Source organism: Spermophilus citellus, assembly GCF_964194105.1.
Source record: "Spermophilus citellus genome assembly, chromosome: 5".
NCBI lineage: Eukaryota > Metazoa > Chordata > Mammalia > Rodentia > Sciuridae > Spermophilus > Spermophilus citellus.
In genome coordinates, this window is record NC_138186.1 from 159,085,378 (window position 1) to 159,101,055 (window position 15,678).

Below are 15,678 nucleotides of genomic sequence, written 5' to 3' on the forward strand. Positions count from 1 at the left end.
GGCTTCTTTAAGGCTGAGTAATAGTCCATTGTGTATATATACACCATATTGTCTTTATCCATTCGTCTGTTGAAGAGCATCTAGGTTGGTTCCATAGTTTAGCTATTGGGAATTGAGATGCTATGAACATTGATGTGGCTACATCACTGTAGTATGCTGATTTTAAGTCCATTGGGTATAAATCACGGAGTGGGATAACTAGGTCAGATGGTGGTTCCATTCCGAGTTTTCTGAGGAATCTCCATACTGCTTTCTAAAGTAGTTGCACCAATTTTCAGTCCCCCCCAGCAGGGTAGGAATGTATCTTTCCCCCCCACATCCTCACCAATGACCTCATCTTCACGAAGTTACTCTGCGTAAGCCCCCATTTTCAAATAAGGTCACTGTCACAGATGCTCAGGATTAGGGCTCGAATGTGTCCTTTGGGAGACACATTCAACCCTTGGCTGTGGCACAGCGGTGTCTTAGGGTCTCCTGTTTCTGGAGGGACACGTACAGATGGGCAGATCTTCTAACTCAGGGGGCCCCCTGAGTCACAGAGAGGACAGAGCTGGCAGAAACCAGGGCACTTGCTGGCTCCTGATCCACAGGGTTTTGGCTTGGGGAGGGTGGGGGCTTCACTTGCAGCTTCTTAGACCAGAGCTGTCCACCCCTCAGCCAGCAACTCGGCCACACCTGCTGGCTTCCTGTCATGGAAACCAGCCACACTCCCAGTCCTCCTCCCCAGAAAGTTTTCGGTCAGAAGTCCTCAGGGCTTGGAGCTCCGTCTCCATCTCACAGAGCAGCATGCCCAGCATATTCTCAGGACACAGTCCTTCCTCCAACACATCCACCCCTGTTCCTTAGCCCAGGACCCCTTCCTCTTGCCAGAACATTCTGGGCCTTCGGATGAGCTTGCCTGACCTAAAGGTCCCTCTCCAGCCGACTCTCAGTGAGGCCCAAGCTGGGCCTGCAAGACTCCCGTGACTTCACTGCAGGAGTTCACACGGGGATTTTCTCTTTTCTGTAAGTCTTCCTCAGTAAAACCTAAGGGCTGGCTGCGGGGACAAAGGCAAGGAGCTGCCTACATCAACTGTTGTCAAGACATGGTGTGGACTTGTTTGTCTTGTGCCGTGAGGTCCATTCGGGGGTGTTTATGTGTTTGCCGCTGAGAAGCAGGAGTCAGGTCCACATTTATCCATAACCACATTTTATCTTCATCGTTCCTGAAAAAAGAAAACTCAGAAAAGAAATGTGGTGGCCAGTTTAACAAAGGAGCCCATCCACGCTGGTACCCGGGTGGTTTGGGTCTTTGTTCTGACTCTGTGTGTTGTGAGCATCTCAGATTTCCCAGCCTGGCCTTCAGAAAATAACATCATTTCTCTTAAGCCGAAAATTGACCCTTGTCCTAACAAATCTCTCTTCTCATGTCACAGCCCTGTACGGTACATTTCTGTCATTTGTCACTTGTCTCCAGAACAAGTGTGTACAGTTCTCTCATCTCTCTTGAATAGTATTTTTCCAGCCTTTCGGTCGGTTTTCACTTGCTCTCCAAGTAAGTCACATGAACCCAAGGGAGATGCCCGGGGACGTGCCCCCAGCCTTGGTGATGCTCATGCCCGGGCCCTTCATTTCTTGACATGCCGGATTCCCCAACAAGGGTTCCTCTGGGGTCACCTGAGGATCCAGCAAGAGTTGTGATCGGACACTGGGCTGCAGTGGTCACCTCCCACTGTGCTCAGCACCTGCCACAGTGGGTCACAACACCCTCTGGGACAGGTGTCCTGAGAAGCCACTGGCTTCAGGAAAGCCAGTCCTTCCCTGGTGGTCACTAAGAAGCAGAGGCTGAGGGCCATGGGACTGCCTAGTTGCCTTCCCACTGCCCACACTGCCTCTCTTGTGACCCACAGGTTTGCAGTATTCTTATTTCAGAGCTGTGTAAACGCTGGCCCAGAGAGGGGAACAGCCCGCTCACATCACACAGCTAATGACCCCAGAAGCCAGGATTCAGCCCAGACCCACCTACTCTCACTCTCAAGCACCCTTTATTCCCCCAGACCATTTAACTTCAATCACAGGCTACATGGACTTCCATCCGTTCTGAAATTTAAAACCAGCTAGTTGAATAGGATGAGTTTTTAAAGATATTTATGATCACTTAAAGATAATTATGCAGGTATTGAAAGGTAGAACTTTATCAAAATTCTTTTCAAGCATATGGAGCTACCTCTTAATTCTCTAGTTTGCATTTTTTGTCCTTGTTTATCCAAGGCTGCTTCTTCGTGAGCTGCTAAATACTTTTCTGCTAGGCAGCAGTTCAAATCCCTCACCTGACCCTGCCCAAACAATCGAAAAGGGCTAAGACCCCTCTAGCAGCGCTCCCTCAGCAGCCGTTCAGCATCATGATCCAGCAAACATTCTTGCTCTTGCCTGCGCCTCTCACGGTGAGCAGAGACCACTGCACCAACAGTCAGAGGTCTGCAGCCACTAACAATAGAAAAAATAGCTGGCGCGGTGACGCATGCCTATGATCCCAGTGACTTGGGAGGCTGGGGCAGGAGGATCACAAGTTCAAAGCCAGCCTCAGCAACTTAGTGAGGCCCTTAGCAACTCAGCCAGATCCTGTCTCTGAATAAAATACCAAAAAAAAAAAAAAAAAAGAGCTAGGGATGTAGTTCAATGGTTAAGCACCCCTGAGTTCAATCTACGGTGCCAAAAATAAACAAACAAACAAACGAATATAAGACCCCTTAAATGGCCGTCGGCTCAGACTGGATTGGGCATCAGAAAAAGAAGCATCTGGTGGGCCAGCTTTGATGTCATAGGGACCAGACCCCAGATGGCCCTGGACCCTGAACTGCTGAGCAGCACATTCCTTATTCTCCAAGGACCGTGGCGCAGATGTGTCCCCGTGGGGAGAGGACAGCAGGCAGTGGGTGCCTGCTTTCCTTCCTCCCCTTCCCACCCTGGCCTTTCCTGCCTGCCTCACCCCTCTAGGAAATTGCTGAAGCTGAATATGAACGTGAGATCCAAGAAGTCGCGGGGATTTGAGCTTGGGCTCCTCTGACCCGAGACTTCCCTGAGGTGCTTTCCGCAGGCTGGATGAGGGCCTGGTTCCTTCTTTCAAATGCCACTGAACAGTGAGAATTAAAATAAGTTTTTGTCCCAGTGAAATCGATCCTGCTGTTCCGTCTTTTGTTTGGAGGTGGCTGGGTTTGGGTTTATTTTGTTTTGTTCTGTTCTTCTGGTTTCTCATCCTGAACCTTCATCATATTTCTGAGCCTTGGCTGGGTTTGTCCAAGTGAAGACACTGTGAAAATCCCTGAGGAACTCGGGTCCTCCCTCCTTCCCTTCATTCTGATGTGCAAAGCTAAGCTTAGTACAGAATCAGATTTCCTCTATTCCTGCTATCGCTGTTGAGTTATCTACCAGAGAACTGCTTTTCTAGAATCATGCACATAGAAAGAAGCATGATACCAGCTCATTTCTGCCCTAGACTGCTTTTCGGGCAGAAACTATCAAAGGGACTTAATATTTATAAATTAATCTTTTGTTGTGGTGGTGGTTTTGGTACTGAGGGTTGAACCTGGGTGTGCTCTACCATTGAGCTACATCTCAAGCCCTTTTCATTTTGAGACAGGGTCTTGCTGAGTTGCTGAGGCCGACCTCAAAGTTGCAGTCCTCCTGCCTCAGCCTCCAGAGTCACTGGGGATCACAGGTGTGTGTACTGCAGTTGGCTCATGAATGAACCTTGAGTTGGGTAGATCTGTACCAGCCCTTCTGTGGACAGGGCCTGTCCAGCCCCAGCTCACACACCACAGGGTTGCAGGATGCCCCAGGAGAGCACCTGCACTTTGTGATTTGGGTCTTGAAACCTTATATTTTCACACAAGTTGCTCAGCACCCTTGTGCTTTAAGAAAGAGGCCCAGGCCTCACCCTGGGCCTTCCTAGGAGTAGAACACCCCCTCTCCCTCTCCCATTTCCAGGCAGGGTCCAGGTAGGATGGATGTCCTGCTACCTAAACCATCCTCACTGGCAGCTGAAAGATGGTGATAATGAAATCTCCCCTATCTGACTAAAATGAGATGTTTTGAAGCTTAGGCAACAATTGTGACATTCTTAGATCCCCTTCAAAGGCATCTGGGGGGCACTTTTTTATTTCTTATCATTCCTTAACCAAAATAGAATGTTTTATATTCTGCCTTCCAATCTACTTTCCCCTGAATAAACACCTGATTGCTTTTTACATTCTCACCTTAGCGATTACATGTCTGATTTCTTTTTTCCATCTATAATCAGTCTTTCTATACTTTCGCCAACCCTTCAAGTTTCCTTAAAATGTGAGAACACAAACTCTAAGCCCCTCTAACCACAGTACTGCAGAGGACAAAGGCAGTGTGGCTCCGCAACAGGTCCTCCCCAGCCACCTCTGCAGCCTTAGGCCAGCCTGGCCTTGCCAAGCCGAGGGTCCTCCCCAGCCAGCAAAACCCACCCCGATCTGCCCCAGCACCCCTCACTCCTCGGGCTCACTAGAGCCACCAAGGTGACGCCGGCTGTGTCTCTGGGGCAGGGGCTGCACAGGTGCACCTCCTCTCTAACATCTCAAATATTTTCTATTTGTTCGTGTTTATTATACTTGTAACACTTCTGTGTTCTGTTTACTCCCCTGACTTGGAATCCAATGTTAGGGAATATTGAAGTTCCTGTCCCCTCTCTGTCTCTGTCTTGTGTTTTTAAACCCATCAAGCATCCCCTGTACCTCAAACCGGCTCAGTCATCCGTGAGAGGCCAGGTCACTGCATTTCAGCAGAGTGAGCTCTGGTGGCCCACAGAGACCCTTCCCGGTGTCATCCACATGAAACGCCACGTGCTTGCATCTCCATTTTTCCTGCAATGGGGAAGGATTTTTTTTTCTAGAACTTAGGTGTTTTGTTTCATTTGTTTTTCTTTTGTTTGGGTATCAGGGATTGAACCCAGGGGTGCTTTGCCACTGAGCCACATCCCCAGTCCTTTTTATGTTTTATTCTGAGACAGGGTCTCAGTAAGTTGCTTAGGACCTCGCTAAGTTGCCCAGGCTGGCCTCGAACTTGCCACCCTCCTGCCTCAGCTTCCCAAGTCACTGGGATTACAGGAGTGCACCACCCTGCTGTTTGGTATCTTTAAAATGTAGTCTGATCACTTTCTCTTTCTAAAAGTTTGCAGGATTTAAGATGGGCAAAGGATCTTAGTATTCTCTGAGAAAAACCAACAAAGCTTTAACAACAGGAAGTCCCAGGTCCACCCACTTCCTCTTGTCCCCAGAGCATTTTCAGACCCTGCCTTCTGTGCCCACTATGTAAGAGAGGAACTGAAATCCAATGCAGCCACATTCCTAATCTAAAATCCTAAACGTTCACAGGATCCTGCCGACCATTATCTGGAAGTCATGGAAATTCTGGAATCTGTTGGGAAGTTCAGGTGCTGGATCCAGGAGCCATGCTGAGGCCAAATCCCAGTCTCACTTCTCCCAGGGAAAACCTTCCCTGCAGTGTCCTGGCCCTTTTTTGTGAATGAAGTCACTTGAATTTTCTGGTGGCCCCAAACTTCAGAAGTGCAGCATAGTAACAGTTGAACCCCAAAAGTTGTTCTACTACTAAAACATTTTTTTTCCTTCTTTTTCAGGTTCCTCAAACAAGACTCATTGCCTTTTTGCTGCAGTTGGAGAAAAAAGTAAATTTGAAATATGCCTGTTATGCAATGTTGGGGAAATGATGAAATAGGCCAAAGACTTCTCCTCCGTTCATGACGAATTCTGTTTGCAGCAGAGGACCTCCAGCAAGTCTGAAAGAAACGAATTTACTTTCTGCTTCTGCAGAGTTTACATTATTTTCCGCTGCTTATACTTAGAGTGTTTATTTTATGAGGACTAAGGGATGGCAAGAGTGTGAACTGAAAGGTACATTTTCCACTACAGAGTTTCTTATTTTGTCCCCTTTTTTTCCAGTGCTGGGGATAGAGCCCAAGGTCTCATGCATGCTAGGCAAGTGCTCTGCCACTGAGCTACACCCCGTTTTGTCTTTGAGCTGAAAATAAACATATCTAGAAAAATAACCACTTTTTGGTGCCAGATAAAACTGCTCTCTGGAGGTCACTGTCCATGTGAAGTTGGTGGGTTGTTACCTGAGGCCATTTTCCTGGAAATTGTGAATGCATTCAGAGCTTTATAAATGTAACAGCGAAGAAATGAAACATGCCTAGAAACATCTGGTCAACTGTGAGATCTTCCGACGGCTGGAGAATTGTGGGGTCTCTTGGAACAAAGTGCACTGTACATCCAGAGCTGCTTCTTGGTGCTAGTGAAGTTGACATCACTTACTTAAAACAACTGGATATGTGCTAGTTCCTTCCACCAGTGAATGAATCTCCAGTGCTGTTTGAGGTTTCTAGGGCCCATAGGGCTAGGAAACATAGCTCTTAAAGGTCAGGTGTTTGGCAAATGTTTTTCCTTTGGCCCAGCCCTTCATTCTTGGTAGAGAATGCTTTATGGCCTGTTCCCCTCTCTTGAGAGTTCCTGACCCTTCTTTGTTTCCCTTTCTTCCTACAATAATATAAAATCATGCAAAAGTTAAAACAAAACCAAGGATTCAGGAACTAACAAGGAGTGATTGTCCTCTAAGCAGTATAAGTAAAATGGTCACCATAAATACCCTAAATGACCCTGAGGCACGTCCTGTAGAGTCCTTCCTGTGGCTCTTGCACTGCCCTCTCCAGTGACCCCACTTGGCCCATAATGTACTTTATGAACAATTTAGTTTGTTCCAAAACATTGTTTGATAACTGAAAAGGCTCCCCATTCAAAGGCTGCCTGGCCCAAGAATAACAAATGTCCCCTCCCTGTCCCTGCCCTTTATTGAGGATACCCCCTCCCCCAAATATACAGCCCACCAGCATTTCCTGGAGGTAAATCCATTTGATGGTTAGGAGCCCTTAAGGTGAATTCACCGTCCACATAATGTACCAGGAAGCAGCCTGTCTCATTGTGAAGTGATTTTTTTTTTTAAATAAAAGCTGCTTGAGGGTTTTCTTTTCTTTTCTTTTTTAAATATTTTTAGTTGTAGGTGTACCTTTATTTTACTTATTTATTTTTTTATGTGGTGCTGGGGATTGAACCCAGTACCTCACACAGGCTAGGAAAGTGCTCTACCACTGAGCTACAACCCTAGCCCCAAGAAGTGATTTGTTTTTAAATGTTGCTTTCACTCTTCATGTTTTTATTGCTTTCCTCTGTCATTTAAAGTGTCATTTTCTATTTCTGAAAGCATTCTAGAGGAAAACATATTTTAGAAACCTGCTTTGCAAAGATTTTAGGCCAAGGGCGTCCTTCCTTACTGGGTTCACCAGGCGGCTCCTCAGCTCCAAAAAGCAACGGCCCCGTCCCTCTGTGCGGAAGTCTTCCTCGGTGCGTTCCTAGGCAGGACCCAGGCTCTAGGTGTTGTGGGGACTCAAACTCTTTCCCCAGGTGGGGGCTCATTTTTAACCCTCTTGGTGTCCCCTGCGGCTCTTGCTCACCTGTTTTCTCTCCTTGTCTGCCCTACTGTGTGGAGAGCACCCTACTGTGTGGAGAGCACACTCCTGCTGAGACATGCGCAGCCCCCAGGTGGAAGGAAGATCCTGGCAGGTGAACTAACAGGCTCCTCTACCTACCGTGACAAGAGGTGTTCACAGGCAGGAAGAAGGAGAGTCCATCCTCCATGTCCACGAAGGGCCACGGAGAGTCCATCCTCCATATTTGTGGTTCCACCTCCATGGATTCAAACAACCAGTGATCAAAAATATTCAGAAAAAGAAAACCACATCTGAACAAGTACATACTTCCTTATCATTATTCCTAAACAATGCCGTAAGATGGCCATTTCCATAACATTTATATTATGTTAGGTATTACAAATAACTAAAAATGATTTTAAGTACAAAGAGGATTTTGTAGGTTCTATGCAAACACTATCTGAGCATCTTCAGATTTTACTATCTGTAGGGGGTTCCAGAATGAATGTCCCAGGATACTGAGGAACAACTGTACTATTTAGGGGAGGATTGGGAGAAGCCAATTATCAACCATCTTTTCTGAGACCACAATATGGGAAGGAAAATAATAATAGTAAACTTTGGCCTGGTGAGTGAGTGTAAGCTGGAAATCTTCCCAAGAAGGGCAGATCCTGATTTCTGTCTGCCTCTATATCAGAATGTACAAAAATGGTAAGGGGCCCCAGCTACACACCAGGCACACAACGATTGTCCCCCCCACCCCCACCTGATGGCTGGTAGTGCAAAGGAGAAGTCCCGGGCCAGAAGGATCACCCATGAAAGCTCAAACAACATTGTACAGATCCACTGGTACTGAAGTGGAGGTGAACCTGGAATTGGCAGCAGGGTGATCAGTCAAGCCATTCATTAATACTTTTTTTTTTAATGGTGCTGGGAATTGAACCCAGGGCCTCACACATGCTAAACATACACTCTACCACCAATCCATACCCTGCCCCCAATTAATACTCATTATTCAATTGCCAAGGTTATTTTGTTTTCTTTGACTAGAATGTGCTAATTTCATTAAAGTAATATAAAGGATGCGTCCCAACAAGTGTTTAAAGAGGTCTCCCCATCTGATACTGACCATAGCTTAATTTTTATCAGAGTGAACACTTGCCTTCAAACAAAATAGTAGACCAAGCTTACCTTATTTATTCCAGAAAAATCCTCATACACATATTTGTACATTGCTTTTGTATACAGTTGTATACAGAGGGAGTAAAAATAAGTGCATGTATTACAAATCTATAATCCATATGCTCCGAAGAAGTTCAGCATCGAGACAGAACAACTGGTCAATAACAGGTATTGATACAGTGCCTTTATCCCCAATGTAGGCATAGACAGATTCAAGCGTCTTACACCTATACATCAAACAAGGAGGATGACTAGAATTCAGGGGTGTGTGAACTTGAAGGAATAGTGAAGAAAATCACCACCTATCCTAATTTCACTAAGCTCCAACTGCAAGGTAGTATTTCCTTCTGTTGTGCGTGTTGGCAGTGAACCAAGGTGTTATTTTTATTATGTCACCAGTAGAAATCAGTTCCTACAGATATGCATGGGAGCATTTATGCTCTTCACTATCTCAAAATTATGGCAGTTATTAGATCTGCCACTTTCTTTGCTTCATATGTAAACAGGCATATATACAACTGTAAAACTCTGCCTTTTCAACATGTTGATAATCACATTTCACCATCACCAGTCTTCTTCCAATCATAGTGTTTTAGGTCAGGCATTTTAAAACATTATTCCAATAAAGGGTACACCGGATCCACTAATCTGCTCAAGGGGGTCCATGACACACAAAAAAAAGGTTATGATCCCTGGGACTAGATATGAAACTTCACTGTGGCCCAGTGCAGTGGCACTCACCTATAATCCCAGCAACTCAGGAGGCTGAGGCAGGAGGACCACAAGTTCAAGGCCATGCTGGGCAACTTAGCAAGATCCTGTCTCAAAATAAGGACTGGGAATGTAGCTCGGTGGTAGACTGCCCCTGGGGTTAAGCCCCAGTAGTAAGAAAAAAAAAAAAAAAACTAGCAGCCTAAACCCTGGTTCTGAGAATTTGGCTACCTGTGTCCATGTTCCAGGAGGTTGCTGAGATCCTGTTGAGGATGCCTGAGCTTTATCTAATAGAGATTCTTGTCCTGGAGTAGCACAGGTGGCCTTGTCACCAGTTCCTCAGCCTGACTCAGACGGGAGAGGAGTAGCTCTGGACACTTCAACGTCCAGCCTGCAGCTGGCTGCCCCCACTGCCCTGTGCTGGGGTGGGGCTTCCCATGCCATGGCTTTAGATTCTGCCTGGCAACCACATATTTGGGTCACAACAGCGCCATGTCCACAAAATCACAGAACTTACTGTATGGTTTTCATGATAAAGGATCTTATACTATGAAATAACATTTTTAATTCACTAATTTGTTCATTCATCCTACAAACATGTCTTGGGTAACTACTGTGTGTGAAGCAGAATGTTTAACACTTGTGATGGGCATCTGAGTAAGGGCAGCCTTGTTCAGAACCTTGCCCTCAATTTGTGCCGTGTCAGTGTCAGAATTGAATTGAATTGTAGTTCATCGAGGTGGTGCCGGAAAATTTGGATCAGTATATACACCAATGTAGAATTTACTAAGCAAAAGATTTTAGTTCATGTCATGAGAAAGCAAGATTTCTGCCACAGCCCATGAATTTCCTAAAAGCAAGTCAGTGTCTACAGCCCTGGTCAGATGCCATTGGTCACTGTAGATGGGACAGAGTTAAGTAGCCCATGTCCATTCCACTACTCGGCAATTGCTATGGGATACTTTTTATAGGTGCTTCATGTTCAGAACAGAGAACATGCATGTAAAATGACTATATATTTAGGGGTTTGCCCAGGGAAACATTCTTAATGATGACTGTTGAGCCCTCTTTAAGTCTCAATAAGATGACTGATTTCTATGCCAGAAGGTGGATGTCATGAACAAAAAATAATGAAGAAAACACTTCACAAACTGGCTGAGGTTGATGGCACACACCTGTAATCCTGGCAACTGGGAAGGCTGAGGCAGGAGGATCATATGTTCAAAATCAGCCCCAGCAACTTAGCAAGGCCCTAAGTAACTTAGTGAGACTCTGTCTCAAAAAAATAAGAAAAGGGCTGAGGATGTGGCTCAGTGGTTAAGTATCCCTAGGTTAAAAAAAAAAAAAAAAAAAAAAACTTCACAAACAAGAATAGTATCATATAGTTGAGTCTTCAAGATGAAACAGAAAAGGAATAAAAAATTTAACCATGCCACCTATCTATAATCTCAGCTTTGTCAAAGTGGGTCACCATCCCAGGTATTTCAATCCTATTCTTTTGTTGTGTTTTAATTGCAGATTGAACCACATACCCAGCCTTTTTTTTTTCCAATTTTTTTTTAGTTGTAGATGGAAACAATATTTTTATTTTTATGTGGTGCTAAGGATTGAACCCAGTGCCCCATATATGCAAGGCAAGCTCTCTAACACTGATCCACAGCTCCAACCCCAGCCTTTTTACTTTTTATTTTGAGTCAGGGCCTCTCTAAGTTGCCCAGGCCAGGCTCGAACTTGCAGTCCTCCTGCCTCAGTCTCCAGAGTCTCTAGGATTACAGGTGTGTGCCACCACACCAGGCCTCAATCCTTAATCTTTTGTGCCACTGAAGCTCTGAGTAGGCAACTCCCTGGGTCTAAAGTGAGGCCATCAATATTGCTTCCCTGCGTCCATGACTGCGGCCCCTGTTCTGCTGCCATGGTCACTTTTCACGGAGCAACACCAGGTCATATAAATTAAGCTAAGCCCATATGAACTAGTTGAACATAGACAACCTCTCTAGGCAGGTACTAAGTGATCCCCAAGTATTTAGGCCAGTTTTTGTATACAAAAATGTTTCAGAATCATGACTTTTAATTAAAAAAAAAAAAAAGCTGGTCCCGGGAGCACCTTTATTAGATATTTTCTTTAAAATGCAGCCCTTTTCCAGGCATGGTGATGCACACTAAATCTGCTAATCCAGGAAGGATTGAGTCTCCACCCCCGCCCCGACTCAAGGCATGACAGCAAGCCTGGGGCTGTGGCACACACCTGTAATCCCAGCTGCTGGGGAGTCTGGGGCAGGAGGATCACAAGTCAAAGCCAACTTCAGCAATTTATCGAGGCCCTAAGCTATTTACCAAGACCCTGTCTCAAAATTTTAAAAACCATAAAATATGTTGGAAATGTGGCTCAGTGGTTAAACACCCCTGGGTTTAATCACTGATACCTGCCCCCCCCAAAACAAAACAGTGGGTTTAGTGGATTAAGAAAGATAGGAGGATTCTCCAAAAATGTCCTAGAAGCCATTAAACACCCTGAGTTCCTACTAGTCTCCTGAAATTCTCTAAATATCTGAATTTTCAGATATGCCATCAACCATATTCATCCCATGATTAAAATGAGAGTAAAGGCTCTGGACACTGCCCATGCCCCCTCTGTTCTGGCACAGCAGAGCTCAGAGGAGAGCGGTGTAATTGCTTAGATTGAAGCTTGAGGTTAGAGTGTTTATGTAACAAATCAGCTCAACTTAAATATTTCTCATTGCACACTTGAGGCTGCAAAGCTTTGCCCAGAACATCTCGGGGAATGTCATCTGTTTACCTAATCCTGTGTGGGCATCTATGTTTATACCAACGGATCTGAGAGTTCAAAGCCAGTCAACGTTTTCAATCATATATCATGTTGCTTACGCATTTTACAATAAGGACGGTGAAGAGACGATTTTTCAAAACCACCAGACTGATTACATTTGTGCATGTACTTAGGAGCAGGCCCGGTTAATGAATGTTCGCTTGGCAAAGTCTGACAATTAAGGAATTTTTCTTGCTCAGATAATTGCATGAGCCCTGATAATTTTCCTCTAAGTCAGCCTCCCGGAGACTCCCCCCTTGATAGAGACAATGTGTACCAGACAAAGAGCAGAGGCAGACACCCCAGGAGCACCAGGAAGGCTCTCCTGGGCTCCTTGCAAGCCAGCTACATGAGAAGTGGTGCTTTCTAACTCCAGTATGGAGCTGGAATCCAGAGACTTCAGGGGCCACTGGAAAAGACCCACTGAACAGCCCCCCTCTCCTGTGAGGCATTTTAGATGGTGGCCTCATTACATAGAGTGAAAAATTGAATTCCCAGAATATCAGGCACCCCCAAACTCATATGTGAGTACAAAAATGTATTCCAAAGCCAAAAGTAGTTTTAAATTATTCATGCCACCTAGCTGGTCATTAGAACAGATAATTGATCTAACTGTAAATACGTATAAACAGAAGTGACAGGAACAGAAATATCCACAACAAACTACAGATGGACAGAAGAGTCCACTTAAGTGCTGAATAATTAGGGAGGCCGGGAGCCAGGAGAGGTGGGAGGCCCCAGCGCCGGGTAATGAGTGCGCTGGGAGGTGCGCGGATCTGCAGAGGAGGCAGGATGGGCCAGCAAGGGGGCGTGGCCACGGCCCAGGAGCCAACCTCTGGCAGGGAGAGATCAATCTGCGGTGGGGTCTGGTTTTTAACAACTCTGAATTCATCAAGGCAAAAGTGACAGATGGGGCCATGGCCAACATGAGGGGAAAAAAAAGGGGGGGGGGGGTCACACTATTTGAGACATCTGAGCTCCTCCTACAGCCCAGAGACAGAGCACAGAGAAAGCACACAGCATCCAGAATTCCACCCATCCCTGGCCTGCTTCTGCGCAGAGGGAGAGAGTGAGTGGTAAGCATTTTCTTAGGATGAATAATTTCTGATGCTCCGTAGAGCGTCAGGATAACTGAAGTCAACGCCAATTAGTTGCATGATTCAAAATGGCTAGTAGAGGGGATTTTGAATGCTCCCAACACAAAGAGATGATAATGTCCAGGTGATAGATACAGCAATTACCCAACACCATCACAGACTGTGTACCTGTATTGAAATGTCATACAGCACCCTACTATAAATATGTGCTATGACTGTGTGGCAATTAAAAATAAAAATATATTTTTTAAAAAGTTCTTAGAAGGGGCTGGGGATGTGGCTCAAGCGGTAGCACGCTCGCCTAGCATGTGTGCGGCCTGGAGTTCGATCCTCAGCACCACATACAAACTAAGATGTTGTGTCCGCCAAATACTAAAAAATAAATATTAAAATTCTCTCTCTCTCTCTCACTCTTTAAAAAAAAAAAAAAAGAAAAAAAAAAGTTCTTAGAAGCAACTCTTTCCCATAGTGGGTGATGATTTGGGAGCATGAAGATACTAACTTGGGGTTTCTCTTTTTTAAAAAAATGAAAACAATTAGAAGATTCAAAGCAGCTGTTTAGAACACAGAAGGTTTTAAGGATAAAAGAATATGTTGTCCCTCTAAGCCTCCCCAACCATGGTGTGTTCCCATTCACACCCAGGAAGACAATCCACAAAAGAAACTCCATTCAAACCCTGGAGAAGCCAAAACCCGATAAAAAGTCCAAATGAGCTGGCAGTATCAATCAATCCTAAAGGAGAATGGAAAATGTAAATTCCAGGCTCTTGGCAGATTTTGAAGTGGGAACAGAGACCTGGGAAGATGTCTTGCATCTGTACAGACACCTGATGGTAGACACCTGAACCCAGGTCAGCAGCCAGAGACCAGATAGCGACCAGCCTCAGTAAGGAACTGTCCCAATGAAGGTGCCCAGTGGCAGGGGAACATGAATGGCAGGAAATAAGCCAGTAAAGAGGGTGTCTTTTTGGTCAATCTTCTTATAATTGTTAACATTTACTGAAAGATGACTTTCCGCCAAACATTTTGCACATATTATTTTATTTAATTTTGGGAAGTGGATTCTTGTCATTTCCTCCTAAAGAATCTTAGGCTTGAAGAGCTGAGGGGACATACCCAAAGTCCCACATATGACACTTCTTCGAAGGTCCTTAGGATCCTTGGGCCAAGGCCAAGCCAGCATTTTGGAGAGAGTTAAAAAAGCTCAAAGAGAGGGAAGCCACTTGTGGGGTAAATGATTTGGAGGCATAATTAACAAAACATGGATTGTGCAGCTGTGTGGCCACCCAGACCCCACACGCCTGAGTGACCTGGGAAAACTGCCCACTCTTGCCCAACTGTCCCCAGCAAGAGAGGAACTATAACATAGAGCCTGTGCCCTCTTGCTCAGAACAAGCAGCCTCTCAGCCCAGGGCCCTCACTCAGGTGTGAGCAGAGTGGGCAAGTGTCCCAGGAGGCCAGCCGTCCTCTGTGCCCATATGCAGTGAGTGACTGCTTGTGCAAATCTACCAGTGCCACGCACATTCCAAATACATGCCACAAGCCCTGATGCCAGTCCATGGGCTGAAGTGTGGGATCAAAATGGAGCAGTAAATCAACTTGAAAATTGGTAATGTTGCTACCATGATATTTTTGGGATAATCTTGCTTAAAATCCTGTGGTCTGATGGCATTTTCTCTGAATCACTGTTTTTAAGAGATGAAGAAAATTTTTATGGAGTATTGAATTTAAATTAAGACACTTGCATTACTTGTTCCTTATCCTGGGCACAGTGGGGAGCAGGGTTCCAGGCAGACGGAGCCCGGAGCCCGGGAGCCAGGGGAGAGGACTGCTACAGGGAGGCCAGGCACACCTGCCGCGGGGCTCAGGAGGGGGGTTCCTTCCGGCTTCCTTCCCACTGCTCCAGGAGCTCCTATGAGGCCAACCCTGCACCTGGCCCTGAAAACGCAGATACGGCAGGGCCAGGTGACTGCTCTCTCCAGGGTCCCAATTTAGTAGGTAAAGAGCAACTGCAGGACCCAAGTCAGAAATCAGGGAAATGGGAGGGAGATTCCAGGAGCCGAGGCAGTGAAGCCCTCCTCCCCAGAGGAAGGCAAACCACACAAATGCTCCAACTCCGGATGAGAGGGTGCAGGGGTGGTGGTGAAGGAGGTTGTGGCCGCATGGGTTAGGGATGGACTCACCAAGGATATTGTACGGGAAATTGTCACCTCCCTTCTTGATGGAGTACAGCATGGAGTGACAGATCAGAGCTGGAGTTGAATATCATCTCTATCTGTAACCAGCTGTGTGATGCTGGGCAAGTTACTTAACCTCTCCCAGCCTTATTGGCCTCTTTTATAGAATGGGAATAATAG

General features: G+C 45.8%; 1 protein-coding gene across 2 annotated transcripts in view; it reads left to right on the plus strand.

The window, feature by feature from the left end:
- MTHFD1L (methylenetetrahydrofolate dehydrogenase (NADP+ dependent) 1 like) overlaps positions 1-6,927 on the plus strand; it is a 191,846-nt gene extending 184,919 nt beyond the window's left edge. Inside the window, exon 26 of one of the 2 annotated variants that reach the window (XM_081295964.1) lies at positions 5,642-6,927. The gene's annotated coding sequence lies outside the window, so the exon portion shown is untranslated. The remainder of the gene's footprint in view (positions 1-5,641) is intronic. The other variant, XM_081295963.1, reaches the window with a different exon arrangement.
- Positions 6,928-15,678: the final 8,751 nt, after the last annotated feature.